Source organism: Ambystoma mexicanum, chromosome 6q, assembly GCF_040938575.1.
Source record: "Ambystoma mexicanum isolate Mex_15411 chromosome 6q, UKY_AmexF1_1, whole genome shotgun sequence".
Lineage (NCBI taxonomy): Eukaryota > Metazoa > Chordata > Amphibia > Caudata > Ambystomatidae > Ambystoma > Ambystoma mexicanum.
The window spans coordinates 1,629,560,715-1,629,586,593 of record NC_090937.1 but is presented as its reverse complement, the minus strand read 5'-3'; the positions used below and the strand labels follow the sequence as shown (position 1 = coordinate 1,629,586,593).

The 25,879-nt window shown below is 50.0% G+C and overlaps 16 non-coding genes across 16 annotated transcripts; all 16 read right to left on the bottom strand.

The window, feature by feature from the left end:
* Nucleotides 1-568: 568 nt before the first annotated feature.
* Nucleotides 569-640, bottom strand: TRNAG-UCC (transfer RNA glycine (anticodon UCC)). Its single transcript has one exon. It is a non-coding gene; the product is annotated as a tRNA-Gly (tRNA).
* Nucleotides 641-1,825: 1,185 nt separating this feature from the next.
* On the bottom strand, nucleotides 1,826-1,897 carry TRNAG-UCC (transfer RNA glycine (anticodon UCC)). The gene has a single exon. It is a non-coding gene; the product is annotated as a tRNA-Gly (tRNA).
* Nucleotides 1,898-3,086: 1,189 nt separating this feature from the next.
* Nucleotides 3,087-3,158, bottom strand: TRNAG-UCC (transfer RNA glycine (anticodon UCC)). Its single transcript has one exon. It is a non-coding gene; the product is annotated as a tRNA-Gly (tRNA).
* Nucleotides 3,159-4,343: 1,185 nt separating this feature from the next.
* Nucleotides 4,344-4,415, bottom strand: TRNAG-UCC (transfer RNA glycine (anticodon UCC)). The gene has a single exon. It is a non-coding gene; the product is annotated as a tRNA-Gly (tRNA).
* Nucleotides 4,416-5,600: 1,185 nt separating this feature from the next.
* TRNAG-UCC (transfer RNA glycine (anticodon UCC)) lies at nucleotides 5,601-5,672 on the bottom strand. Its single transcript has one exon. It is a non-coding gene; the product is annotated as a tRNA-Gly (tRNA).
* Nucleotides 5,673-6,857: 1,185 nt separating this feature from the next.
* TRNAG-UCC (transfer RNA glycine (anticodon UCC)) lies at nucleotides 6,858-6,929 on the bottom strand. Its single transcript has one exon. It is a non-coding gene; the product is annotated as a tRNA-Gly (tRNA).
* A 1,185-nt stretch (nucleotides 6,930-8,114) lies between these two features.
* TRNAG-UCC (transfer RNA glycine (anticodon UCC)) lies at nucleotides 8,115-8,186 on the bottom strand. The gene has a single exon. It is a non-coding gene; the product is annotated as a tRNA-Gly (tRNA).
* Nucleotides 8,187-9,371: 1,185 nt separating this feature from the next.
* Nucleotides 9,372-9,443, bottom strand: TRNAG-UCC (transfer RNA glycine (anticodon UCC)). Its single transcript has one exon. It is a non-coding gene; the product is annotated as a tRNA-Gly (tRNA).
* Nucleotides 9,444-13,142: 3,699 nt separating this feature from the next.
* On the bottom strand, nucleotides 13,143-13,214 carry TRNAG-UCC (transfer RNA glycine (anticodon UCC)). The gene has a single exon. It is a non-coding gene; the product is annotated as a tRNA-Gly (tRNA).
* A 1,185-nt stretch (nucleotides 13,215-14,399) lies between these two features.
* On the bottom strand, nucleotides 14,400-14,471 carry TRNAG-UCC (transfer RNA glycine (anticodon UCC)). Its single transcript has one exon. It is a non-coding gene; the product is annotated as a tRNA-Gly (tRNA).
* Nucleotides 14,472-16,913: 2,442 nt separating this feature from the next.
* On the bottom strand, nucleotides 16,914-16,985 carry TRNAG-UCC (transfer RNA glycine (anticodon UCC)). Its single transcript has one exon. It is a non-coding gene; the product is annotated as a tRNA-Gly (tRNA).
* Nucleotides 16,986-18,170: 1,185 nt separating this feature from the next.
* Nucleotides 18,171-18,242, bottom strand: TRNAG-UCC (transfer RNA glycine (anticodon UCC)). The gene has a single exon. It is a non-coding gene; the product is annotated as a tRNA-Gly (tRNA).
* Nucleotides 18,243-20,638: 2,396 nt separating this feature from the next.
* On the bottom strand, nucleotides 20,639-20,710 carry TRNAG-UCC (transfer RNA glycine (anticodon UCC)). Its single transcript has one exon. It is a non-coding gene; the product is annotated as a tRNA-Gly (tRNA).
* Nucleotides 20,711-21,895: 1,185 nt separating this feature from the next.
* TRNAG-UCC (transfer RNA glycine (anticodon UCC)) lies at nucleotides 21,896-21,967 on the bottom strand. Its single transcript has one exon. It is a non-coding gene; the product is annotated as a tRNA-Gly (tRNA).
* A 1,185-nt stretch (nucleotides 21,968-23,152) lies between these two features.
* Nucleotides 23,153-23,224, bottom strand: TRNAG-UCC (transfer RNA glycine (anticodon UCC)). The gene has a single exon. It is a non-coding gene; the product is annotated as a tRNA-Gly (tRNA).
* Nucleotides 23,225-24,409: 1,185 nt separating this feature from the next.
* On the bottom strand, nucleotides 24,410-24,481 carry TRNAG-UCC (transfer RNA glycine (anticodon UCC)). Its single transcript has one exon. It is a non-coding gene; the product is annotated as a tRNA-Gly (tRNA).
* Between the last annotated feature and the right edge of the window lie 1,398 nt (nucleotides 24,482-25,879).

Sequence of the window (25,879 nt, the reverse complement as noted above, 5' to 3'; positions counted from 1 at the left end):
TGTCTCTCTCTCTCATTCTCTCTCTCTCGCAAATAGATACTTTACTTCCCAGGTGCAACAAAACAAGCCTTCTCGAGCTGGCAGATATGGGAAGGAAGGAAGGAAGGGCCAGTTTGGAAACTCAACTCAATTACCATAAATCCCCTGCTAAGGGTTATGGGAGGGAGGAATGAAGGAACTTTGCTTCAGGGAAAGGGCTGCTGCTGCTTCAGCATGTGAGGAGCGCAGCCACACGTTTCACCTTCTTCAGTATGTTGGTTTACAGGATGAGAGAGATCCTGAAACCTCACTCTAATAGGCTGAGGTGCTGTGCTCGGTGGCCTGCTGGGACCAAGGCCCGTCAGGGCAAGGCGAATAGGCCTTTGTCAGGCCTTCGTCAGGGCTTTGTCGGGGAGGGGCCAGGAGCCCTGCTCGCTTCAATCCCCTCACCGATAGACAGTTGCAGAAACTAGGATGCAAGAACCTTTCCTGGATGGGGTTTTGATTTTCACGAAAAGTGTGTCAGCTTTGCTTTCAGCATGAGTCTGATTTCCAAAAAATGCATTTTGAACAATTTAAAGATTTGATCTGCGTTGGCCGGGAATCGAACCCGGGTCAACTGCTTGGAAGGCAGCTATGCTCACCACTATACCACCAACGCCTGCCTGTCTGGGCTATCTGATGGAGCGGCCCTTAGAAATAAGAATAAGTCATTGGCTGGGAATGAAAAAAGCTTGCGTTTGACGCAGAAGCAGTTCGCATCATGAGGTCTTGCCGGTCAGCCCAACATTTCCCCGGGACCCCTTAAAAAAGGAGCTTGGTTTTAAGTTTGGTTTGATTGAACAGTACATTTTGTTGGCTGGGCTGGGACCCTCTCCTATTTAGCGCAAGAGTGGAACGAGGCAGCAAGTTCAAGGAATGACATTGCATCCAGGCACTTACAGCTCTTTGTGCCCTAATGCCATGACACAAAAACATAATTTGAAAAAAGTTAGCAGAGGATGGTTTCGATCCATCGACCTCTGGGTTATGGGCCCAGCACGCTTCCGCTGCGCCACTCTGCTGGTTGGAGAACAAGAGCTTTTATGGGCTTTTACAGCCTACAAACCGACAACCCTAGACCCAGTTTCGAGTGAAGCGGGCAGTAGGCCTTACAAAGCCAAACAACCTGCAACCACGCACTCCCATCCCATGGCCTTTTGCAGACAGGCCTCATTTCTCTAGCTCACACCCTAACTGCCAACACCCCTTCCCCTTCTCTCTCTGTCTCTCTCTCTCTGTCTCTCTCTCTCATTCTCTCTCTCTCGCAAATAGATACTTTACTTCCCAGGTGCAACAAAATAAGCCTTCTCGAGCTGGCAGATATGGGAAGGAAGGAAGGAAGGGCCAGTTTGGAAACTCAACTCAATTACCATAAATCCCCTGCTAAGGGTTATGGGAGGGAGGAATGAAGGAACTTTGCTTCAGGGAAAGGGCTGCTGCTGCTTCAGCATGTGAGGAGCGCAGCCACACGTTTCACCTTCTTCAGTATGTTGGTTTACAGGATGAGAGAGATCCTGAAACCTCACTCTAATAGGCTGAGGTGCTGTGCTCGGTGGCCTGCTGGGACCAAGGCCCGTCAGGGCAAGGCGAATAGGCCTTTGTCAGGCCTTCGTCAGGGCTTTGTCGGGGAGGGGCCAGGAGCCCTGCTCGCTTCAATCCCCTCACCGATAGACAGTTGCAGAAACTAGGATGCAAGAACCTTTCCTGGATGGGGTTTTGATTTTCACGAAAAGTGTGTCAGCTTTGCTTTCAGCATGAGTCTGATTTCCAAAAAATGCATTTTGAACAATTTAAAGATTTGATCTGCGTTGGCCGGGAATCGAACCCGGGTCAACTGCTTGGAAGGCAGCTATGCTCACCACTATACCACCAACGCCTGCCTGTCTGGGCTATCTGATGGAGCGGCCCTTAGAAATAAGAATAAGTCATTGGCTGGGAATGAAAAAAGCTTGCGTTTGACGCAGAAGCAGTTCGCATCATGAGGTCTTGCCGGTCAGCCCAACATTTCCCCGGGACCCCTTAAAAAAGGAGCTTGGTTTTAAGTTTGGTTTGATTGAACAGTACATTTTGTTGGCTGGGCTGGGACCCTCTCCTATTTAGCGCAAGAGTGGAACGAGGCAGCAAGTTCAAGGAATGACATTGCATCCAGGCACTTACAGCTCTTTGTGCCCTAATGCCATGACACAAAAACATAATTTGAAAAAAGTTAGCAGAGGATGGTTTCGATCCATCGACCTCTGGGTTATGGGCCCAGCACGCTTCCGCTGCGCCACTCTGCTGGTTGGAGAACAAGAGCTTTTATGGGCTTTTACAGCCTACAAACCGACAACCCTAGACCCAGTTTCGAGTGAAGCGGGCAGTAGGCCTTACAAAGCCAAACAACCTGCAACCACGCACTCCCATCCCATGGCCTTTTGCAGACAGGCCTCATTTCTCTAGCTCACACCCTAACTGCCAACACCCCTTCCCCTTCTCTCTCTGTCTCTCTCTCTCTGTCTCTCTCTCTCATTCTCTCTCTCTCGCAAATAGATACTTTACTTCCCAGGTGCAACAAAACAAGCCTTCTCGAGCTGGCAGATATGGGAAGGAAGGAAGGAAGGAAGGGCCAGTTTGGAAACTCAACTCAATTACCATAAATCCCCTGCTAAGGGTTATGGGAGGGAGGAATGAAGGAACTTTGCTTCAGGGAAAGGGCTGCTGCTGCTTCAGCATGTGAGGAGCGCAGCCACACGTTTCACCTTCTTCAGTATGTTGGTTTACAGGATGAGAGAGATCCTGAAACCTCACTCTAATAGGCTGAGGTGCTGTGCTCGGTGGCCTGCTGGGACCAAGGCCCGTCAGGGCAAGGCGAATAGGCCTTTGTCAGGCCTTCGTCAGGGCTTTGTCGGGGAGGGGCCAGGAGCCCTGCTCGCTTCAATCCCCTCACCGATAGACAGTTGCAGAAACTAGGATGCAAGAACCTTTCCTGGATGTGGTTTTGATTTTCACGAAAAGTGTGTCAGCTTTGCTTTCAGCATGAGTCTGATTTCCAAAAAATGCATTTTGAACTATTTAAAGATTTGATCTGCGTTGGCCGGGAATCGAACCCGGGTCAACTGCTTGGAAGGCAGCTATGCTCACCACTATACCACCAACGCCTGCCTGTGTGGGCTATCTGATGGAGCGGCCCTTAGAAATAAGAATAAGTCATTGGCTGGGAATGAAAAAAGCTTGCGTTTGACGCAGAAGCAGTTCGCATCATGAGGTCTTGCCGGTCAGCCCAACATTTCCCCGGGACCCCTTAAAAAAGGAGCTTGGTTTTAAGTTTGGTTTGATTGAACAGTACATTTTGTTGGCTGGGCTGGGACCCTCTCCTATTTAGCGCAAGAGTGGAACGAGGCAGCAAGTTCAAGGAATGACATTGCATCCAGGCACTTACAGCTCTTTGTGCCCTAATGCCATGACACAAAAACATAATTTGAAAAAAGTTAGCAGAGGATGGTTTCGATCCATCGACCTCTGGGTTATGGGCCCAGCACGCTTCCGCTGCGCCACTCTGCTGGTTGGAGAACAAGAGCTTTTATGGGCTTTTACAGCCTACAAACCGACAACCCTAGACCCAGTTTCGAGTGAAGCGGGCAGTAGGCCTTACAAAGCCAAACAACCTGCAACCACGCACTCCCATCCCATGGCCTTTTGCAGACAGGCCTCATTTCTCTAGCTCACACCCTAACTGCCAACACCCCTTCCCCTTCTCTCTCTGTCTCTCTCTCTCTGTCTCTCTCTCTCATTCTCTCTCTCTCGCAAATAGATACTTTACTTCCCAGGTGCAACAAAACAAGCCTTCTCGAGCTGGCAGATATGGGAAGGAAGGAAGGAAGGGCCAGTTTGGAAACTCAACTCAATTACCATAAATCCCCTGCTAAGGGTTATGGGAGGGAGGAATGAAGGAACTTTGCTTCAGGGAAAGGGCTGCTGCTGCTTCAGCATGTGAGGAGCGCAGCCACACGTTTCACCTTCTTCAGTATGTTGGTTTACAGGATGAGAGAGATCCTGAAACCTCACTCTAATAGGCTGAGGTGCTGTGCTCGGTGGCCTGCTGGGACCAAGGCCCGTCAGGGCAAGGCGAATAGGCCTTTGTCAGGCCTTCGTCAGGGCTTTGTCGGGGAGGGGCCAGGAGCCCTGCTCGCTTCAATCCCCTCACCGATAGACAGTTGCAGAAACTAGGATGCAAGAACCTTTCCTGGATGGGGTTTTGATTTTCACGAAAAGTGTGTCAGCTTTGCTTTCAGCATGAGTCTGATTTCCAAAAAATGCATTTTGAACAATTTAAAGATTTGATCTGCGTTGGCCGGGAATCGAACCCGGGTCAACTGCTTGGAAGGCAGCTATGCTCACCACTATACCACCAACGCCTGCCTGTCTGGGCTATCTGATGGAGCGGCCCTTAGAAATAAGAATAAGTCATTGGCTGGGAATGAAAAAAGCTTGCGTTTGACGCAGAAGCAGTTCGCATCATGAGGTCTTGCCGGTCAGCCCAACATTTCCCCGGGACCCCTTAAAAAAGGAGCTTGGTTTTAAGTTTGGTTTGATTGAACAGTACATTTTGTTGGCTGGGCTGGGACCCTCTCCTATTTAGCGCAAGAGTGGAACGAGGCAGCAAGTTCAAGGAATGACATTGCATCCAGGCACTTACAGCTCTTTGTGCCCTAATGCCATGACACAAAAACATAATTTGAAAAAAGTTAGCAGAGGATGGTTTCGATCCATCGACCTCTGGGTTATGGGCCCAGCACGCTTCCGCTGCGCCACTCTGCTGGTTGGAGAACAAGAGCTTTTATGGGCTTTTACAGCCTACAAACCGACAACCCTAGACCCAGTTTCGAGTGAAGCGGGCAGTAGGCCTTACAAAGCCAAACAACCTGCAACCACGCACTCCCATCCCATGGCCTTTTGCAGACAGGCCTCATTTCTCTAGCTCACACCCTAACTGCCAACACCCCTTCCCCTTCTCTCTCTGTCTCTCTCTCTCTGTCTCTCTCTCTCATTCTCTCTCTCTCGCAAATAGATACTTTACTTCCCAGGTGCAACAAAATAAGCCTTCTCGAGCTGGCAGATATGGGAAGTAAGGAAGGAAGGGCCAGTTTGGAAACTCAACTCAATTACCATAAATCCCCTGCTAAGGGTTATGGGAGGGAGGAATGAAGGAACTTTGCTTCAGGGAAAGGGCTGCTGCTGCTTCAGCATGTGAGGAGCGCAGCCACACGTTTCACCTTCTTCAGTATGTTGGTTTACAGGATGAGAGAGATCCTGAAACCTCACTCTAATAGGCTGAGGTGCTGTGCTCGGTGGCCTGCTGGGACCAAGGCCCGTCAGGGCAAGGCGAATAGGCCTTTGTCAGGCCTTCGTCAGGGCTTTGTCGGGGAGGGGCCAGGAGCCCTGCTCGCTTCAATCCCCTCACCGATAGACAGTTGCAGAAACTAGGATGCAAGAACCTTTCCTGGATGGGGTTTTGATTTTCACGAAAAGTGTGTCAGCTTTGCTTTCAGCATGAGTCTGATTTCCAAAAAATGCATTTTGAACAATTTAAAGATTTGATCTGCGTTGGCCGGGAATCGAACCCGGGTCAACTGCTTGGAAGGCAGCTATGCTCACCACTATACCACCAACGCCTGCCTGTCTGGGCTATCTGATGGAGCGGCCCTTAGAAATAAGAATAAGTCATTGGCTGGGAATGAAAAAAGCTTGCGTTTGACGCAGAAGCAGTTCGCATCATGAGGTCTTGCCGGTCAGCCCAACATTTCCCCGGGACCCCTTAAAAAAGGAGCTTGGTTTTAAGTTTGGTTTGATTGAACAGTACATTTTGTTGGCTGGGCTGGGACCCTCTCCTATTTAGCGCAAGAGTGGAACGAGGCAGCAAGTTCAAGGAATGACATTGCATCCAGGCACTTACAGCTCTTTGTGCCCTAATGCCATGACACAAAAACATAATTTGAAAAAAGTTAGCAGAGGATGGTTTCGATCCATCGACCTCTGGGTTATGGGCCCAGCACGCTTCCGCTGCGCCACTCTGCTGGTTGGAGAACAAGAGCTTTTATGGGCTTTTACAGCCTACAAACCGACAACCCTAGACCCAGTTTCGAGTGAAGCGGGCAGTAGGCCTTACAAAGCCAAACAACCTGCAACCACGCACTCCCATCCCATGGCCTTTTGCAGACAGGCCTCATTTCTCTAGCTCACACCCTAACTGCCAACACCCCTTCCCCTTCTCTCTCTGTCTCTCTCTCTCTGTCTCTCTCTCTCATTCTCTCTCTCTCGCAAATAGATACTTTACTTCCCAGGTGCAACAAAACAAGCCTTCTCGAGCTGGCAGATATGGGAAGGAAGGAAGGAAGGGCCAGTTTGGAAACTCAACTCAATTACCATAAATCCCCTGCTAAGGGTTATGGGAGGGAGGAATGAAGGAACTTTGCTTCAGGGAAAGGGCTGCTGCTGCTTCAGCATGTGAGGAGCGCAGCCACACGTTTCACCTTCTTCAGTATGTTGGTTTACAGGATGAGAGAGATCCTGAAACCTCACTCTAATAGGCTGAGGTGCTGTGCTCGGTGGCCTGCTGGGACCAAGGCCCGTCAGGGCAAGGCGAATAGGCCTTTGTCAGGCCTTCGTCAGGGCTTTGTCGGGGAGGGGCCAGGAGCCCTGCTCGCTTCAATCCCCTCACCGATAGACAGTTGCAGAAACTAGGATGCAAGAACCTTTCCTGGATGGGGTTTTGATTTTCACGAAAAGTGTGTCAGCTTTGCTTTCAGCATGAGTCTGATTTCCAAAAAATGCATTTTGAACAATTTAAAGATTTGATCTGCGTTGGCCGGGAATCGAACCCGGGTCAACTGCTTGGAAGGCAGCTATGCTCACCACTATACCACCAACGCCTGCCTGTCTGGGCTATCTGATGGAGCGGCCCTTAGAAATAAGAATAAGTCATTGGCTGGGAATGAAAAAAGCTTGCGTTTGACGCAGAAGCAGTTCGCATCATGAGGTCTTGCCGGTCAGCCCAACATTTCCCCGGGACCCCTTAAAAAAGGAGCTTGGTTTTAAGTTTGGTTTGATTGAACAGTACATTTTGTTGGCTGGGCTGGGACCCTCTCCTATTTAGCGCAAGAGTGGAACGAGGCAGCAAGTTCAAGGAATGACATTGCATCCAGGCACTTACAGCTCTTTGTGCCCTAATGCCATGACACAAAAACATAATTTGAAAAAAGTTAGCAGAGGATGGTTTCGATCCATCGACCTCTGGGTTATGGGCCCAGCACGCTTCCGCTGCGCCACTCTGCTGGTTGGAGAACAAGAGCTTTTATGGGCTTTTACAGCCTACAAACCGACAACCCTAGACCCAGTTTCGAGTGAAGCGGGCAGTAGGCCTTACAAAGCCAAACAACCTGCAACCACGCACTCCCATCCCATGGCCTTTTGCAGACAGGCCTCATTTCTCTAGCTCACACCCTAACTGCCAACACCCCTTCCCCTTCTCTCTCTGTCTCTCTCTCTCTGTCTCTCTCTCTCATTCTCTCTCTCTCGCAAATAGATACTTTACTTCCCAGGTGCAACAAAACAAGCCTTCTCGAGCTGGCAGATATGGGAAGGAAGGAAGGAAGGGCCAGTTTGGAAACTCAACTCAATTACCATAAATCCCCTGCTAAGGGTTATGGGAGGGAGGAATGAAGGAACTTTGCTTCAGGGAAAGGGCTGCTGCTGCTTCAGCATGTGAGGAGCGCAGCCACACGTTTCACCTTCTTCAGTATGTTGGTTTACAGGATGAGAGAGATCCTGAAACCTCACTCTAATAGGCTGAGGTGCTGTGCTCGGTGGCCTGCTGGGACCAAGGCCCGTCAGGGCAAGGCGAATAGGCCTTTGTCAGGCCTTCGTCAGGGCTTTGTCGGGGAGGGGCCAGGAGCCCTGCTCGCTTCAATCCCCTCACCGATAGACAGTTGCAGAAACTAGGATGCAAGAACCTTTCCTGGATGGGGTTTTGATTTTCACGAAAAGTGTGTCAGCTTTGCTTTCAGCATGAGTCTGATTTCCAAAAAATGCATTTTGAACAATTTAAAGATTTGATCTGCGTTGGCCGGGAATCGAACCCGGGTCAACTGCTTGGAAGGCAGCTATGCTCACCACTATACCACCAACGCCTGCCTGTCTGGGCTATCTGATGGAGCGGCCCTTAGAAATAAGAATAAGTCATTGGCTGGGAATGAAAAAAGCTTGCGTTTGACGCAGAAGCAGTTCGCATCATGAGGTCTTGCCGGTCAGCCCAACATTTCCCCGGGACCCCTTAAAAAAGGAGCTTGGTTTTAAGTTTGGTTTGATTGAACAGTACATTTTGTTGGCTGGGCTGGGACCCTCTCCTATTTAGCGCAAGAGTGGAACGAGGCAGCAAGTTCAAGGAATGACATTGCATCCAGGCACTTACAGCTCTTTGTGCCCTAATGCCATGACACAAAAACATAATTTGAAAAAAGTTAGCAGAGGATGGTTTCGATCCATCGACCTCTGGGTTATGGGCCCAGCACGCTTCCGCTGCGCCACTCTGCTGGTTGGAGAACAAGAGCTTTTATGGGCTTTTACAGCCTACAAACCGACAACCCTAGACCCAGTTTCGAGTGAAGCGGGCAGTAGGCCTTACAAAGCCAAACAACCTGCAACCACGCACTCCCATCCCATGGCCTTTTGCAGACAGGCCTCATTTCTCTAGCTCACACCCTAACTGCCAACACCCCTTCCCCTTCTCTCTCTGTCTCTCTCTCTCTGTCTCTCTCTCTCATTCTCTCTCTCTCGCAAATAGATACTTTACTTCCCAGGTGCAACAAAACAAGCCTTCTCGAGCTGGCAGATATGGGAAGGAAGGAAGGAAGGGCCAGTTTGGAAACTCAACTCAATTACCATAAATCCCCTGCTAAGGGTTATGGGAGGGAGGAATGAAGGAACTTTGCTTCAGGGAAAGGGCTGCTGCTGCTTCAGCATGTGAGGAGCGCAGCCACACGTTTCACCTTCTTCAGTATGTTGGTTTACAGGATGAGAGAGATCCTGAAACCTCACTCTAATAGGCTGAGGTGCTGTGCTCGGTGGCCTGCTGGGACCAAGGCCCGTCAGGGCAAGGCGAATAGGCCTTTGTCAGGCCTTCGTCAGGGCTTTGTCGGGGAGGGGCCAGGAGCCCTGCTCGCTTCAATCCCCTCACCGATAGACAGTTGCAGAAACTAGGATGCAAGAACCTTTCCTGGATGGGGTTTTGATTTTCACGAAAAGTGTGTCAGCTTTGCTTTCAGCATGAGTCTGATTTCCAAAAAATGCATTTTGAACTATTTAAAGATTTGATCTGCGTTGGCCGGGAATCGAACCCGGGTCAACTGCTTGGAAGGCAGCTATGCTCACCACTATACCACCAACGCCTGCCTGTCTGGGCTATCTGATGGAGCGGCCCTTAGAAATAAGAATAAGTCATTGGCTGGGAATGAAAAAAGCTTGCGTTTGACGCAGAAGCAGTTCGCATCATGAGGTCTTGCCGGTCAGCCCAACATTTCCCCGGGACCCCTTAAAAAAGGAGCTTGGTTTTAAGTTTGGTTTGATTGAACAGTACATTTTGTTGGCTGGGCTGGGACCCTCTCCTATTTAGCGCAAGAGTGGAACGAGGCAGCAAGTTCAAGGAATGACATTGCATCCAGGCACTTACAGCTCTTTGTGCCCTAATGCCATGACACAAAAACATAATTTGAAAAAAGTTAGCAGAGGATGGTTTCGATCCATCGACCTCTGGGTTATGGGCCCAGCACGCTTCCGCTGCGCCACTCTGCTGGTTGGAGAACAAGAGCTTTTCTGGGCTTTTACAGCCTACAAACCGACAACCCTAGACCCAGTTTCGAGTGAAGCGGGCAGTAGGCCTTACAAAGCCAAACAACCTGAAACCACGCACTCCCATCCCATGGCCTTTTGCAGACAGGCCTCATTTCTCTAGCTCACACCCTAACTGCCAACACCCCTTCCCCTTCTCTCTCTGTCTCTATCTCTCTGTCTCTCTCTCTCATTCTCTCTCTCTCGCAAATAGATACTTTACTTCCCAGGTGCAACAAAACAAGCCTTCTCGAGCTGGCAGATATGGGAAGGAAGGAAGGAAGGGCCAGTTTGGAAACTCAACTCAATTACCATAAATCCCCTGCTAAGGGTTATGGGAGGGAGGAATGAAGGAACTTTGCTTCAGGGAAAGGGCTGCTGCTGCTTCAGCATGTGAGGAGCGCAGCCACACGTTTCACCTTCTTCAGTATGTTGGTTTACAGGATGAGAGAGATCCTGAAACCTCACTCTAATAGGCTGAGGTGCTGTGCTCGGTGGCCTGCTGGGACCAAGGCCCGTCAGGGCAAGGCGAATAGGCCTTTGTCAGGCCTTCGTCAGGGCTTTGTCGGGGAGGGGCCAGGAGCCCTGCTCGCTTCAATCCCCTCACCGATAGACAGTTGCAGAAACTAGGATGCAAGAACCTTTCCTGGATGGGGTTTTGATTTTCACGAAAAGTGTGTCAGCTTTGCTTTCAGCATGAGTCTGATTTCCAAAAAATGCATTTTGAACAATTTAAAGATTTGATCTGCGTTGGCCAGGAATCGAACCCGGGTCAACTGCTTGGAAGGCAGCTATGCTCACCACTATACCACCAACGCCTGCCTGTCTGGGCTATCTGATGGAGCGGCCCTTAGAAATAAGAATAAGTCATTGGCTGGGAATGAAAAAAGCTTGCGTTTGACGCAGAAGCAGTTCGCATCATGAGGTCTTGCCGGTCAGCCCAACATTTCCCCGGGACCCCTTAAAAAAGGAGCTTGGTTTTAAGTTTGGTTTGATTGAACAGTACATTTTGTTGGCTGGGCTGGGACCCTCTCCTATTTAGCGCAAGAGTGGAACGAGGCAGCAAGTTCAAGGAATGACATTGCATCCAGGCACTTACAGCTCTTTGTGCCCTAATGCCATGACACAAAAACATAATTTGAAAAAAGTTAGCAGAGGATGGTTTCGATCCATCGACCTCTGGGTTATGGGCCCAGCACGCTTCCGCTGCGCCACTCTGCTGGTTGGAGAACAAGAGCTTTTATGGGCTTTTACAGCCTACAAACCGACAACCCTAGACCCAGTTTCGAGTGAAGCGGGCAGTAGGCCTTACAAAGCCAAACAACCTGCAACCACGCACTCCCATCCCATGGCCTTTTGCAGACAGGCCTCATTTCTCTAGCTCACACCCTAACTGCCAACACCCCTTCCCCTTCTCTCTCTGTCTCTCTCTCTCTGTCTCTCTCTCTCATTCTCTCTCTCTCGCAAATAGATACTTTACTTCCCAGGTGCAACAAAACAAGCCTTCTCGAGCTGGCAGATATGGGAAGGAAGGAAGGAAGGGCCAGTTTGGAAACTCAACTCAATTACCATAAATCCCCTGCTAAGGGTTATGGGAGGGAGGAATGAAGGAACTTTGCTTCAGGGAAAGGGCTGCTGCTGCTTCAGCATGTGAGGAGCGCAGCCACACGTTTCACCTTCTTCAGTATGTTGGTTTACAGGATGAGAGAGATCCTGAAACCTCACTCTAATAGGCTGAGGTGCTGTGCTCGGTGGCCTGCTGGGACCAAGGCCCGTCAGGGCAAGGCGAATAGGCCTTTGTCAGGCCTTCGTCAGGGCTTTGTCGGGGAGGGGCCAGGAGCCCTGCTCGCTTCAATCCCCTCACCGATAGACAGTTGCAGAAACTAGGATGCAAGAACCTTTCCTGGATGGGGTTTTGATTTTCACGAAAAGTGTGTCAGCTTTGCTTTCAGCATGAGTCTGATTTCCAAAAAATGCATTTTGAACAATTTAAAGATTTGATCTGCGTTGGCCAGGAATCGAACCCGGGTCAACTGCTTGGAAGGCAGCTATGCTCACCACTATACCACCAACGCCTGCCTGTCTGGGCTATCTGATGGAGCGGCCCTTAGAAATAAGAATAAGTCATTGGCTGGGAATGAAAAAAGCTTGCGTTTGACGCAGAAGCAGTTCGCATCATGAGGTCTTGCCGGTCAGCCCAACATTTCCCCGGGACCCCTTAAAAAAGGAGCTTGGTTTTAAGTTTGGTTTGATTGAACAGTGCATTTTGTTGGCTGGGCTGGGACCCTCTCCTATTTAGCGCAAGAGTGGAACGAGGCAGCAAGTTCAAGGAATGACATTGCATCCAGGCACTTACAGCTCTTTGTGCCCTAATGCCATGACACAAAAACATAATTTGAAAAAAGTTAGCAGAGGATGGTTTCGATCCATAGACCTCTGGGTTATGGGCCCAGCACGCTTCCGCTGCGCCACTCTGCTGGTTGGAGAACAAAAGCTTTTCTGGGCTTTTACAGCCTACAAACCGACAACCCTAGACCCATTTTCGAGTGAAGCGGGCAGTAGGCCTTACAAAGCCAAACAACCTGCAACCACGCACTCCCATCCCATGGCCTTTTGCAGACAGGCCTCATTTCTCTAGCTCACACCCTAACTGCCAACACCCCTTCCCCTTCTCTCTCTGTCTCTCTCTCTCTGTCTCTCTCTCTCATTCTCTCTCTCTCGCAAATAGATACTTTACTTCCCAGGTGCAACAAAACAAGCCTTCTCGAGCTGGCAGATATGGGAAGGAAGGAAGGAAGGGCCAGTTTGGAAACTCAACTCAATTACCATAAATCCCCTGCTAAGGGTTATGGGAGGGAGGAATGAAGGAACTTTGCTTCAGGGAAAGGGCTGCTGCTGCTTCAGCATGTGAGGAGCGCAGCCACACGTTTCACCTTCTTCAGTATGTTGGTTTACAGGATGAGAGAGATCCTGAAACCTCACTCTAATAGGCTGAGGTGCTGTGCTCGGTGGCCTGCTGGGACCAAGGCCCGTCAGGGCAAGGCGAATAGGCCTTTGTCAGGCCTTCGTCAGGGCTTTGTCGGGGAGGGGCCAGGAGCCCTGCTCGCTTCAATCCCCTCACCGATAGACAGTTGCAGAAACTAGGATGCAAGAACCTTTCCTGGATGGGGTTTTGATTTTCACGAAAAGTGTGTCAGCTTTGCTTTCAGCATGAGTCTGATTTCCAAAAAATGCATTTTGAACAATTTAAAGATTTGATCTGCGTTGGCCGGGAATCGAACCCGGGTCAACTGCTTGGAAGGCAGCTATGCTCACCACTATACCACCAACGCCTGCCTGTCTGGGCTATCTGATGGAGCGGCCCTTAGAAATAAGAATAAGTCATTGGCTGGGAATGAAAAAAGCTTGCGTTTGACGCAGAAGCAGTTCGCATCATGAGGTCTTGCCGGTCAGCCCAACATTTCCCCGGGACCCCTTAAAAAAGGAGCTTGGTTTTAAGTTTGGTTTGATTGAACAGTACATTTTGTTGGCTGGGCTGGGACCCTCTCCTATTTAGCGCAAGAGTGGAACGAGGCAGCAAGTTCAAGGAATGACATTGCATCCAGGCACTTACAGCTCTTTGTGCCCTAATGCCATGACACAAAAACATAATTTGAAAAAAGTTAGCAGAGGATGGTTTCGATCCATCGACCTCTGGGTTATGGGCCCAGCACGCTTCCGCTGCGCCACTCTGCTGGTTGGAGAACAAGAGCTTTTATGGGCTTTTACAGCCTACAAACCGACAACCCTAGACCCAGTTTCGAGTGAAGCGGGCAGTAGGCCTTACAAAGCCAAACAACCTGCAACCACGCACTCCCATCCCATGGCCTTTTGCAGACAGGCCTCATTTCTCTAGCTCACACCCTAACTGCCAACACCCCTTCCCCTTCTCTCTCTGTCTCTCTCTCTCTGTCTCTCTCTCTCATTCTCTCTCTCTCGCAAATAGATACTTTACTTCCCAGGTGCAACAAAACAAGCCTTCTCGAGCTGGCAGATATGGGAAGGAAGGAAGGAAGGGCCAGTTTGGAAACTCAACTCAATTACCATAAATCCCCTGCTAAGGGTTATGGGAGGGAGGAATGAAGGAACTTTGCTTCAGGGAAAGGGCTGCTGCTGCTTCAGCATGTGAGGAGCGCAGCCACACGTTTCACCTTCTTCAGTATGTTGGTTTACAGGATGAGAGAGATCCTGAAACCTCACTCTAATAGGCTGAGGTGCTGTGCTCGGTGGCCTGCTGGGACCAAGGCCCGTCAGGGCAAGGCGAATAGGCCTTTGTCAGGCCTTCGTCAGGGCTTTGTCGGGGAGGGGCCAGGAGCCCTGCTCGCTTCAATCCCCTCACCGATAGACAGTTGCAGAAACTAGGATGCAAGAACCTTTCCTGGATGGGGTTTTGATTTTCACGAAAAGTGTGTCAGCTTTGCTTTCAGCATGAGTCTGATTTCCAAAAAATGCATTTTGAACAATTTAAAGATTTGATCTGCGTTGGCCGGGAATCGAACCCGGGTCAACTGCTTGGAAGGCAGCTATGCTCACCACTATACCACCAACGCCTGCCTGTCTGGGCTATCTGATGGAGCGGCCCTTAGAAATAAGAATAAGTCATTGGCTGGGAATGAAAAAAGCTTGCGTTTGACGCAGAAGCAGTTCGCATCATGAGGTCTTGCCGGTCAGCCCAACATTTCCCCGGGACCCCTTAAAAAAGGAGCTTGGTTTTAAGTTTGGTTTGATTGAACAGTACATTTTGTTGGCTGGGCTGGGACCCTCTCCTATTTAGCGCAAGAGTGGAACGAGGCAGCAAGTTCAAGGAATGACATTGCATCCAGGCACTTACAGCTCTTTGTGCCCTAATGCCATGACACAAAAACATAATTTGAAAAAAGTTAGCAGAGGATGGTTTCGATCCATCGACCTCTGGGTTATGGGCCCAGCACGCTTCCGCTGCGCCACTCTGCTGGTTGGAGAACAAGAGCTTTTATGGGCTTTTACAGCCTACAAACCGACAACCCTAGACCCAGTTTCGAGTGAAGCGGGCAGTAGGCCTTACAAAGCCAAACAACCTGCAACCACGCACTCCCATCCCATGGCCTTTTGCAGACAGGCCTCATTTCTCTAGCTCACACCCTAACTGCCAACACCCCTTCCCCTTCTCTCTCTGTCTCTCTCTCTCTGTCTCTCTCTCTCATTCTCTCTCTCTCGCAAATAGATACTTTACTTCCCAGGTGCAACAAAACAAGCCTTCTCGAGCTGGCAGATATGGGAAGGAAGGAAGGAAGGGCCAGTTTGGAAACTCAACTCAATTACCATAAATCCCCTGCTAAGGGTTATGGGAGGGAGGAATGAAGGAACTTTGCTTCAGGGAAAGGGCTGCTGCTGCTTCAGCATGTGAGGAGCGCAGCCACACGTTTCACCTTCTTCAGTATGTTGGTTTACAGGATGAGAGAGATCCTGAAACCTCACTCTAATAGGCTGAGGTGCTGTGCTCGGTGGCCTGCTGGGACCAAGGCCCGTCAGGGCAAGGCGAATAGGCCTTTGTCAGGCCTTCGTCAGGGCTTTGTCGGGGAGGGGCCAGGAGCCCTGCTCGCTTCAATCCCCTCACCGATAGACAGTTGCAGAAACTAGGATGCAAGAACCTTTCCTGGATGGGGTTTTGATTTTCACGAAAAGTGTGTCAGCTTTGCTTTCAGCATGAGTCTGATTTCCAAAAAATGCATTTTGAACAATTTAAAGATTTGATCTGCGTTGGCCGGGAATAGAACCCGGGTCAACTGCTTGGAAGGCAGCTATGCTCACCACTATACCACCAACGCCTGCCTGTCTGGACTATCTGATGGAGCGGCCCTTAGAAATAAGAATAAGTCATTGGCTGGGAATGAAAAAAGCTTGCATTTGACGCAGAAGCAGTTCGCATCATGAGGTCTTGCCGGTCAGCCCAACATTTCCCCGGGACCCCTTAAAAAAGGAGCTTGGTTTTAAGTTTGGTTTGATTGAACAGTACATTTTGTTGGCTGGGCTGGGACCCTCTCCTATTTAGCGCAAGAGTGGAACGAGGCAGCAAGTTCAAGGAATGACATTGCATCCAGGCACTTACAGCTCTTTGTGCCCTAATGCCATGACACAAAAACATAATTTGAAAAAAGTTAGCAGAGGATGGTTTCGATCCATCGACCTCTGGGTTATGGGCCCAGCACGCTTCCGCTGCGCCACTCTGCTGGTTGGAGAACAAGAGCTTTTATGGGCTTTTACAGCCTACAAACCGACAACCCTAGACCCAGTTTCGAGTGAAGCGGGCAGTAGGCCTTACAAAGCCAAACAACCTGCAACCACGCACTCCCATCCCATGGCCTTTTGCAGACAGGCCTCATTTCTCTAGCTCACACCCTAACTGCCAACACCCCTTCCCCTTCTCTCTCTGTCTCTCTCTCTCTGTCTCTCTCTCTCATTCTCTCTCTCTCGCAAATAGATACTTTACTTCCCAGGTGCAACAAAACAAGCCTTCTCGAGCTGGCAGATATGGGAAGGAAGGAAGGAAGGGCCAGTTTGGAAACTCAACTCAATTACCATAAATCCCCTGCTAAGGGTTATGGGAGGGAGGAATGAAGGAACTTTGCTTCAGGGAAAGGGCTGCTGCTGCTTCAGCATGTGAGGAGCGCAGCCACACGTTTCACCTTCTTCAGTATGTTGGTTTACAGGATGAGAGAGATCCTGAAACCTCACTCTAATAGGCTGAGGTGCTGTGCTCGGTGGCCTGCTGGGACCAAGGCCCGTCAGGGCAAGGCGAATAGGCCTTTGTCAGGCCTTCGTCAGGGCTTTGTCGGGGAGGGGCCAGGAGCCCTGCTCGCTTCAATCCCCTCACCGATAGACAGTTGCAGAAACTAGGATGCAAGAACCTTTCCTGGATGGGGTTTTGATTTTCACGAAAAGTGTGTCAGCTTTGCTTTCAGCATGAGTCTGATTTCCAAAAAATGCATTTTGAACAATTTAAAGATTTGATCTGCGTTGGCCGGGAATCGAACCCGGGTCAACTGCTTGGAAGGCAGCTATGCTCACCACTATACCACCAACGCCTGCCTGTCTGGGCTATCTGATGGAGCGGCCCTTAGAAATAAGAATAAGTCATTGGCTGGGAATGAAAAAAGCTTGCGTTTGACGCAGAAGCAGTTCGCATCATGAGGTCTTGCCGGTCAGCCCAACATTTCCCCGGGACCCCTTAAAAAAGGAGCTTGGTTTTAAGTTTGGTTTGATTGAACAGTACATTTTGTTGGCTGGGCTGGGACCCTCTCCTATTTAGCGCAAGAGTGGAACGAGGCAGCAAGTTCAAGGAATGACATTGCATCCAGGCACTTACAGCTCTTTGTGCCCTAATGCCATGACACAAAAACATAATTTGAAAAAAGTTAGCAGAGGATGGTTTCGATCCATCGACCTCTGGGTTATGGGCCCAGCACGCTTCCGCTGCGCCACTCTGCTGGTTGGAGAACAAGAGCTTTTATGGGCTTTTACAGCCTACAAACCGACAACCCTAGACCCAGTTTCGAGTGAAGCGGGCAGTAGGCCTTACAAAGCCAAACAACCTGCAACCACGCACTCCCATCCCATGGCCTTTTGCAGACAGGCCTCATTTCTCTAGCTCACACCCTAACTGCCAACACCCCTTCCCCTTCTCTCTCTGTCTCTCTCTCTCTGTCTCTCTCTCTCATTCTCTCTCTCTCGCAAATAGATACTTTACTTCCCAGGTGCAACAAAACAAGCCTTCTCGAGCTGGCAGATATGGGAAGGAAGGAAGGAAGGGCCAGTTTGGAAACTCAACTCAATTACCATAAATCCCCTGCTAAGGGTTATGGGAGGGAGGAATGAAGGAACTTTGCTTCAGGGAAAGGGCTGCTGCTGCTTCAGCATGTGAGGAGCGCAGCCACACGTTTCACCTTCTTCAGTATGTTGGTTTACAGGATGAGAGAGATCCTGAAACCTCACTCTAATAGGCTGAGGTGCTGTGCTCGGTGGCCTGCTGGGACCAAGGCCCGTCAGGGCAAGGCGAATAGGCCTTTGTCAGGCCTTCGTCAGGGCTTTGTCGGGGAGGGGCCAGGAGCCCTGCTCGCTTCAATCCCCTCACCGATAGACAGTTGCAGAAACTAGGATGCAAGAACCTTTCCTGGATGGGGTTTTGATTTTCACGAAAAGTGTGTCAGCTTTGCTTTCAGCATGAGTCTGATTTCCAAAAAATGCATTTTGAACAATTTAAAGATTTGATCTGCGTTGGCCGGGAATCGAACCCGGGTCAACTGCTTGGAAGGCAGCTATGCTCACCACTATACCACCAACGCCTGCCTGTCTGGGCTATCTGATGGAGCGGCCCTTAGAAATAAGAATAAGTCATTGGCTGGGAATGAAAAAAGCTTGCGTTTGACGCAGAAGCAGTTCGCATCATGAGGTCTTGCCGGTCAGCCCAACATTTCCCCGGGACCCCTTAAAAAAGGAGCTTGGTTTTAAGTTTGGTTTGATTGAACAGTACATTTTGTTGGCTGGGCTGGGACCCTCTCCTATTTAGCGCAAGAGTGGAACGAGGCAGCAAGTTCAAGGAATGACATTGCATCCAGGCACTTACAGCTCTTTGTGCCCTAATGCCATGACACAAAAACATAATTTGAAAAAAGTTAGCAGAGGATGGTTTCGATCCATCGACCTCTGGGTTATGGGCCCAGCACGCTTCCGCTGCGCCACTCTGCTGGTTGGAGAACAAGAGCTTTTATGGGCTTTTACAGCCTACAAACCGACAACCCTAGACCCAGTTTCGAGTGAAGCGGGCAGTAGGCCTTACAAAGCCAAACAACCTGCAACCACGCACTCCCATCCCATGGCCTTTTGCAGACAGGCCTCATTTCTCTAGCTCACACCCTAACTGCCAACACCCCTTCCCCTTCTCTCTCTGTCTCTCTCTCTCTGTCTCTCTCTCTCATTCTCTCTCTCTCGCAAATAGATACTTTACTTCCCAGGTGCAACAAAACAAGCCTTCTCGAGCTGGCAGATATGGGAAGGAAGGAAGGAAGGGCCAGTTTGGAAACTCAACTCAATTACCATAAATCCCCTGCTAAGGGTTATGGGAGGGAGGAATGAAGGAACTTTGCTTCAGGGAAAGGGCTGCTGCTGCTTCAGCATGTGAGGAGCGCAGCCACACGTTTCACCTTCTTCAGTATGTTGGTTTACAGGATGAGAGAGATCCTGAAACCTCACTCTAATAGGCTGAGGTGCTGTGCTCGGTGGCCTGCTGGGACCAAGGCCCGTCAGGGCAAGGCGAATAGGCCTTTGTCAGGCCTTCGTCAGGGCTTTGTCGGGGAGGGGCCAGGAGCCCTGCTCGCTTCAATCCCCTCACCGATAGACAGTTGCAGAAACTAGGATGCAAGAACCTTTCCTGGATGGGGTTTTGATTTTCACGAAAAGTGTGTCAGCTTTGCTTTCAGCATGAGTCTGATTTCCAAAAAATGCATTTTGAACAACCCGGGTCAACTGCTTGGAAGGCAGCTATGCTCACCACTATACCACCAACGCCTGCCTGTCTGGGCTATCTGATGGAGCGGCCCTTAGAAATAAGAATAAGTCATTGGCTGGGAATGAAAAAAGCTTGCGTTTGACGCAGAAGCAGTTCGCATCATGAGGTCTTGCCGGTCAGCCCAACATTTCCCCGGGACCCCTTAAAAAAGGAGCTTGGTTTTAAGTTTGGTTTGATTGAACAGTACATTTTGTTGGCTGGGCTGGGACCCTCTCCTATTTAGCGCAAGAGTGGAACGAGGCAGCAAGTTCAAGGAATGACATTGCATCCAGGCACTTACAGCTCTTTGTGCCCTAATGCCATGACACAAAAACATAATTTGAAAAAAGTTAGCAGAGGATGGTTTCGATCCATTGACCTCTGGGTTATGGGCCCAGCACGCTTCCGCTGCGCCACTCTGCTGGTTGGAGAACAAGAGCTTTTCTGGGCTTTTACAGCCTACAAACCGACAACCCTAGACCCAGTTTCGAGTGAAGCGGGCAGTAGGCCTTACAAAGCCAAACAACCTGCAACCACGCACTCCCATCCCATGGCCTTTTGCAGACAGGCCTCATTTCTCTAGCTCACACCCTAACTGCCAACACCCCTTCCCCTTCTCTCTCTGTCTCTCTCTCTCTGTCTCTCTCTCTCATTCTGTCTCTCTCGCAAATAGATACTTTACTTCCCAGGTGCAACAAAACAAGCCTTCTCGAGCTGGCAGATATGGGAAGGAAGGAAGGAAGGGCCAGTTTGGAAACTCAACTCAATTACCATAAATCCCCTGCTAAGGGTTATGGGAGGGAGGAATGAAGGAACTTTGCTTCAGGGAAAGGGCTGCTGCTGCTTCAGCATGTGAGGAGCGCAGCCACACGTTTCACCTTCTTCAGTATGTTGGTTTACAGGATGAGAGAGATCCTGAAACCTCACTCTAATAGGCTGAGGTGCTGTGCTCGGTGGCCTGCTGGGACCAAGGCCCGTCAGGGCAAGGCGAATAGGCCTTTGTCAGGGCTTTGTCGGGGAGGGGCCAGGAGCCCTGCTCGCTTCAATCCCCTCACCGATAGACAGTTGCAGAAACTAGGATGCAAGAACCTTTCCTGGATGGGGTTTTGATTTTCACGAAAAGTGTGTCAGCTTTGCTTTCAGCATGAGTCTGATTTCCAAAAAATGCATTTTGAACAATTTAAAGATTTGATCTGCGTTGGCCGGGAATCGAACCCGGGTCAACTGCTTGGAAGGCAGCTATGCTCACCACTATACCACCAACGCCTGCCTGTCTGGGCTATCTGATGGAGCGGCCCTTAGAAATAAGAATAAGTCATTGGCTGGGAATGAAAAAAGCTTGCGTTTGACGCAGAAGCAGTTCGCATCATGAGGTCTTGCCGGTCAGCCCAACATTTCCCCGGGACCCCTTAAAAAAGGAGCTTGGTTTTAAGTTTGGTTTGATTGAACAGTGCATTTTGTTGGCTGGGCTGGGACCCTCTCCTATTTAGCGCAAGAGTGGAACGAGGCAGCAAGTTCAAGGAATGACATTGCATCCAGGCACTTACAGCTCTTTGTGCCCTAATGCCATGACACAAAAACATAATTTGAAAAAAGTTAGCAGAGGATGGTTTCAATCCATCGACCTCTGGGTTATGGGCCCAGCACGCTTCCGCTGCGCCACTCTGCTGGTTGGAGAACAAGAGCTTTTCTGGGCTTTTACAGCCTACAAACCGACAACCCTAGACCCATTTTCGAGTGAAGCGGGCAGTAGGCCTTACAAAGCCAAACAACCTGCAACCACGCACTCCCATCCCATGGCCTTTTGCAGACAGGCCTCATTTCTCTAGCTCACACCCTAACTGCCAACACCCCTTCCCCTTCTCTCTCTGTCTCTCTCTCTCTGTCTCTCTCTCTCATTCTCTCTCTCTCGCAAATAGATACTTTACTTCCCAGGTGCAACAAAACAAGCCTTCTCGAGCTGGCAGATATGGGAAGGAAGGAAGGAAGGGCCAGTTTGGAAACTCAACTCAATTACCATAAATCCCCTGCTAAGGGTTATGGGAGGGAGGAATGAAGGAACTTTGCTTCAGGGAAAGGGCTGCTGCTGCTTCAGCATGTGAGGAGCGCAGCCACACGTTTCACCTTCTTCAGTATGTTGGTTTACAGGATGAGAGAGATCCTGAAACCTCACTCTAATAGGCTGAGGTGCTGTGCTCGGTGGCCTGCTGGGACCAAGGCCCGTCAGGGCAAGGCGAATAGGCCTTTGTCAGGCCTTCGTCAGGGCTTTGTCGGGGAGGGGCCAGGAGCCCTGCTCGCTTCAATCCCCTCACCGATAGACAGTTGCAGAAACTAGGATGCAAGAACCTTTCCTGGATGGGGTTTTGATTTTCACGAAAAGTGTGTCAGCTTTGCTTTCAGCATGAGTCTGATTTCCAAAAAATGCATTTTGAACAATTTAAAGATTTGATCTGCGTTGGCCGGGAATCGAACCCGGGTCAACTGCTTGGAAGGCAGCTATGCTCACCACTATACCACCAACGCCTGCCTGTCTGGGCTATCTGATGGAGCGGCCCTTAGAAATAAGAATAAGTCATTGGCTGGGAATGAAAAAAGCTTGCGTTTGACGCAGAAGCAGTTCGCATCATGAGGTCTTGCCGGTCAGCCCAACATTTCCCCGGGACCCCTTAAAAAAGGAGCTTGGTTTTAAGTTTGGTTTGATTGAACAGTACATTTTGTTGGCTGGGCTGGGACCCTCTCCTATTTAGCGCAAGAGTGGAACGAGGCAGCAAGTTCAAGGAATGACATTGCATCCAGGCACTTACAGCTCTTTGTGCCCTAATGCCATGACACAAAAACATAATTTGAAAAAAGTTAGCAGAGGATGGTTTCGATCCATCGACCCCTGGGTTATGGGCCCAGCACGCTTCCGCTGCGCCACTCTGCTGGTTGGAGAACAAGAGCTTTTATGGGCTTTTACAGCCTACAAACCGACAACCCTAGACCCAGTTTCGAGTGAAGCGGGCAGTAGGCCTTACAAAGCCAAACAACCTGCAACCACGCACTCCCATCCCATGGCCTTTTGCAGACAGGCCTCATTTCTCTAGCTCACACCCTAACTGCCAACACCCCTTCCCCTTCTCTCTCTGTCTCTCTCTCTCTGTCTCTCTCTCTCATTCTCTCTCTCTCGCAAATAGATACTTTACTTCCCAGGTGCAACAAAACAAGCCTTCTCGAGCTGGCAGATATGGGAAGGAAGGAAGGAAGGGCCAGTTTGGAAACTCAACTCAATTACCATAAATCCGCTGCTAAGGGTTATGGGAGGGAGGAATGAAGGAACTTTGCTTCAGGGAAAGGGCTGCTGCTGCTTCAGCATGTGAGGAGCGCAGCCACACGTTTCACCTTCTTCAGTATGTTGGTTTACAGGATGAGAGAGATCCTGAAACCTCACTCTAATAGGCTGAGGTGCTGTGCTCGGTGGCCTGCTGGGACCAAGGCCCGTCAGGGCAAGGCGAATAGGCCTTTGTCAGGCCTTCGTCAGGGCTTTGTCGGGGAGGGGCCAGGAGCCCTGCTCGCTTCAATCCCCTCACCGATAGACAGTTGCAGAAACTAGGATGCAAGAACCTTTCCTGGATGGGGTTTTGATTTTCACGAAAAGTGTGTCAGCTTTGCTTTCAGCATGAGTCTGATTTCCAAAAAATGCATTTTGAACAATTTAAAGATTTGATCTGCGTTGGCCGGGAATCGAACCCGGGTCAACTGCTTGGAAGGCAGCTATGCTCACCACTATACCACCAACGCCTGCCTGTCTGGGCTATCTGATGGAGCGGCCCTTAGAAATAAGAATAAGTCATTGGCTGGGAATGAAAAAAGCTTGCGTTTGACGCAGAAGCAGTTCGCATCATGAGGTCTTGCCGGTCAGCCCAACATTTCCCCGGGACCCCTTAAAAAAGGAGCTTGGTTTTAAGTTTGGTTTGATTGAACAGTACATTTTGTTGGCTGGGCTGGGACCCTCTCCTATTTAGCGCAAGAGTGGAACGAGGCAGCAAGTTCAAGGAATGACATTGCATCCAGGCACTTACAGCTCTTTGTGCCCTAATGCCATGACACAAAAACATAATTTGAAAAAAGTTAGCAGAGGATGGTTTCGATCCATCGACCTCTGGGTTATGGGCCCAGCACGCTTCCGCTGCGCCACTCTGCTGGTTGGAGAACAAGAGCTTTTATGGGCTTTTACAGCCTACAAACCGACAACCCTAGACCCAGTTTCGAGTGAAGCGGGCAGTAGGCCTTACAAAGCCAAACAACCTGCAACCACGCACTCCCATCCCATGGCCTTTTGCAGACAGGCCTCATTTCTCTAGCTCACACCCTAACTGCCAACACCCCTTCCCCTTCTCTCTCTGTCTCTCTCTCTCTGTCTCTCTCTCTCATTCTCTCTCTCTCGCAAATAGATACTTTACTTCCCAGGTGCAACAAAACAAGCCTTCTCGAGCTGGCAGATATGGGAAGGAAGGAAGGAAGGGCCAGTTTGGAAACTCAACTCAATTACCATAAATCCCCTGCTAAGGGTTATGGGAGGGAGGAATGAAGGAACTTTGCTTCAGGGAAAGGGCTGCTGCTGCTTCAGCATGTGAGGAGCGCAGCCACACGTTTCACCTTCTTCAGTATGTTGGTTTACAGGATGAGAGAGATCCTGAAACCTCACTCTAATAGGCTGAGGTGCTGTGCTCGGTGGCCTGCTGGGACCAAGGCCCGTCAGGGCAAGGCGAATAGGCCTTTGTCAGGCCTTCGTCAGGGCTTTGTCGGGGAGGGGCCAGGAGCCCTGCTCGCTTCAATCCCCTCACCGATAGACAGTTGCAGAAACTAGGATGCAAGAACCTTTCCTGGATGGGGTTTTGATTTTCACGAAAAGTGTGTCAGCTTTGCTTTCAGCATGAATCTGATTTCCAAAAAATGCATTTTGAACAATTTAAAGATTTGATCTGCGTTGGCCGGGAATCGAACCCGGGTCAACTGCTTGGAAGGCAGCTATGCTCACCACTATACCACCAACGCCTGCCTGTCTGGGCTATCTGATGGAGCGGCCCTTAGAAATAAGAATAAGTCATTGGCTGGGAATGAAAAAAGCTTGCGTTTGACGCAGAAGCAGTTCGCATCATGAGGTCTTGCCGGTCAGCCCAACATTTCCCCGGGACCCCTTAAAAAAGGAGCTTGGTTTTAAGTTTGGTTTGATTGAACAGTACATTTTGTTGGCTGGGCTGGGACCCTCTCCTATTTAGCGCAAGAGTGGAACGAGGCAGCAAGTTCAAGGAATGACATTGCATCCAGGCACTTACAGCTCTTTGTGCCCTAATGCCATGACACAAAAACATAATTTGAAAAAAGTTAGCAGAGGATGGTTTCGATCCATCGACCTCTGGGTTATGGGCCCAGCACGCTTCCGCTGCGCCACTCTGCTGGTTGGAGAACAAGAGCTTTTCTGGGCTTTTACAGCCTACAAACCGACAACCCTAGACCCAGTTTCGAGTGAAGCGGGCAGTAGGCCTTACAAAGCCAAACAACCTGCAACCACGCACTCCCATCCCATGGCCTTTTGCAGACAGGCCTCATTTCTCTAGCTCACACCCTAACTGCCAACACCCCTTCCCCTTCTCTCTCTGTCTCTCTCTCTCTGTCTCTCTCTCTCATTCTCTCTCTCTCGCAAATAGATACTTTACTTCCCAGGTGCAACAAAACAAGCCTTCTCGAGCTGGCAGATATGGGAAGGAAGGAAGGAAGGGCCAGTTTGGAAACTCAACTCAATTACCATAAATCCCCTGCTAAGGGTTATGGGAGGGAGGAATGAAGGAACTTTGCTTCAGGGAAAGGGCTGCTGCTGCTTCAGCATGTGAGGAGCGCAGCCACACGTTTCACCTTCTTCAGTATGTTGGTTTACAGGATGAGAGAGATCCTGAAACCTCACTCTAATAGGCTGAGGTGCTGTGCTCGGTGGCCTGCTGGGACCAAGGCCCGTCAGGGCAAGGCGAATAGGCCTTTGTCAGGCCTTCGTCAGGGCTTTGTCGGGGAGGGGCCAGGAGCCCTGCTCGCTTCAATCCCCTCACCGATAGACAGTTGCAGAAACTAGGATGCAAGAACCTTTCCTGGATGGGGTTTTGATTTTCACGAAAAGTGTGTCAGCTTTGCTTTCAGCATGAGTCTGATTTCCAAAAAATGCATTTTGAACAATTTAAAGATTTGATCTGCGTTGGCCGGGAATCGAACCCGGGTCAACTGCTTGGAAGGCTGCTATGCTCACCACTATACCACCAACGCCTGCCTGTCTGGGCTATCTGATGGAGCGGCCCTTAGAAATAAGAATAAGTCATTGGCTGGGAATGAAAAAAGCTTGCGTTTGACGCAGAAGCAGTTCGCATCATGAGGTCTTGCCGGTCAGCCCAACATTTCCCCGGGACC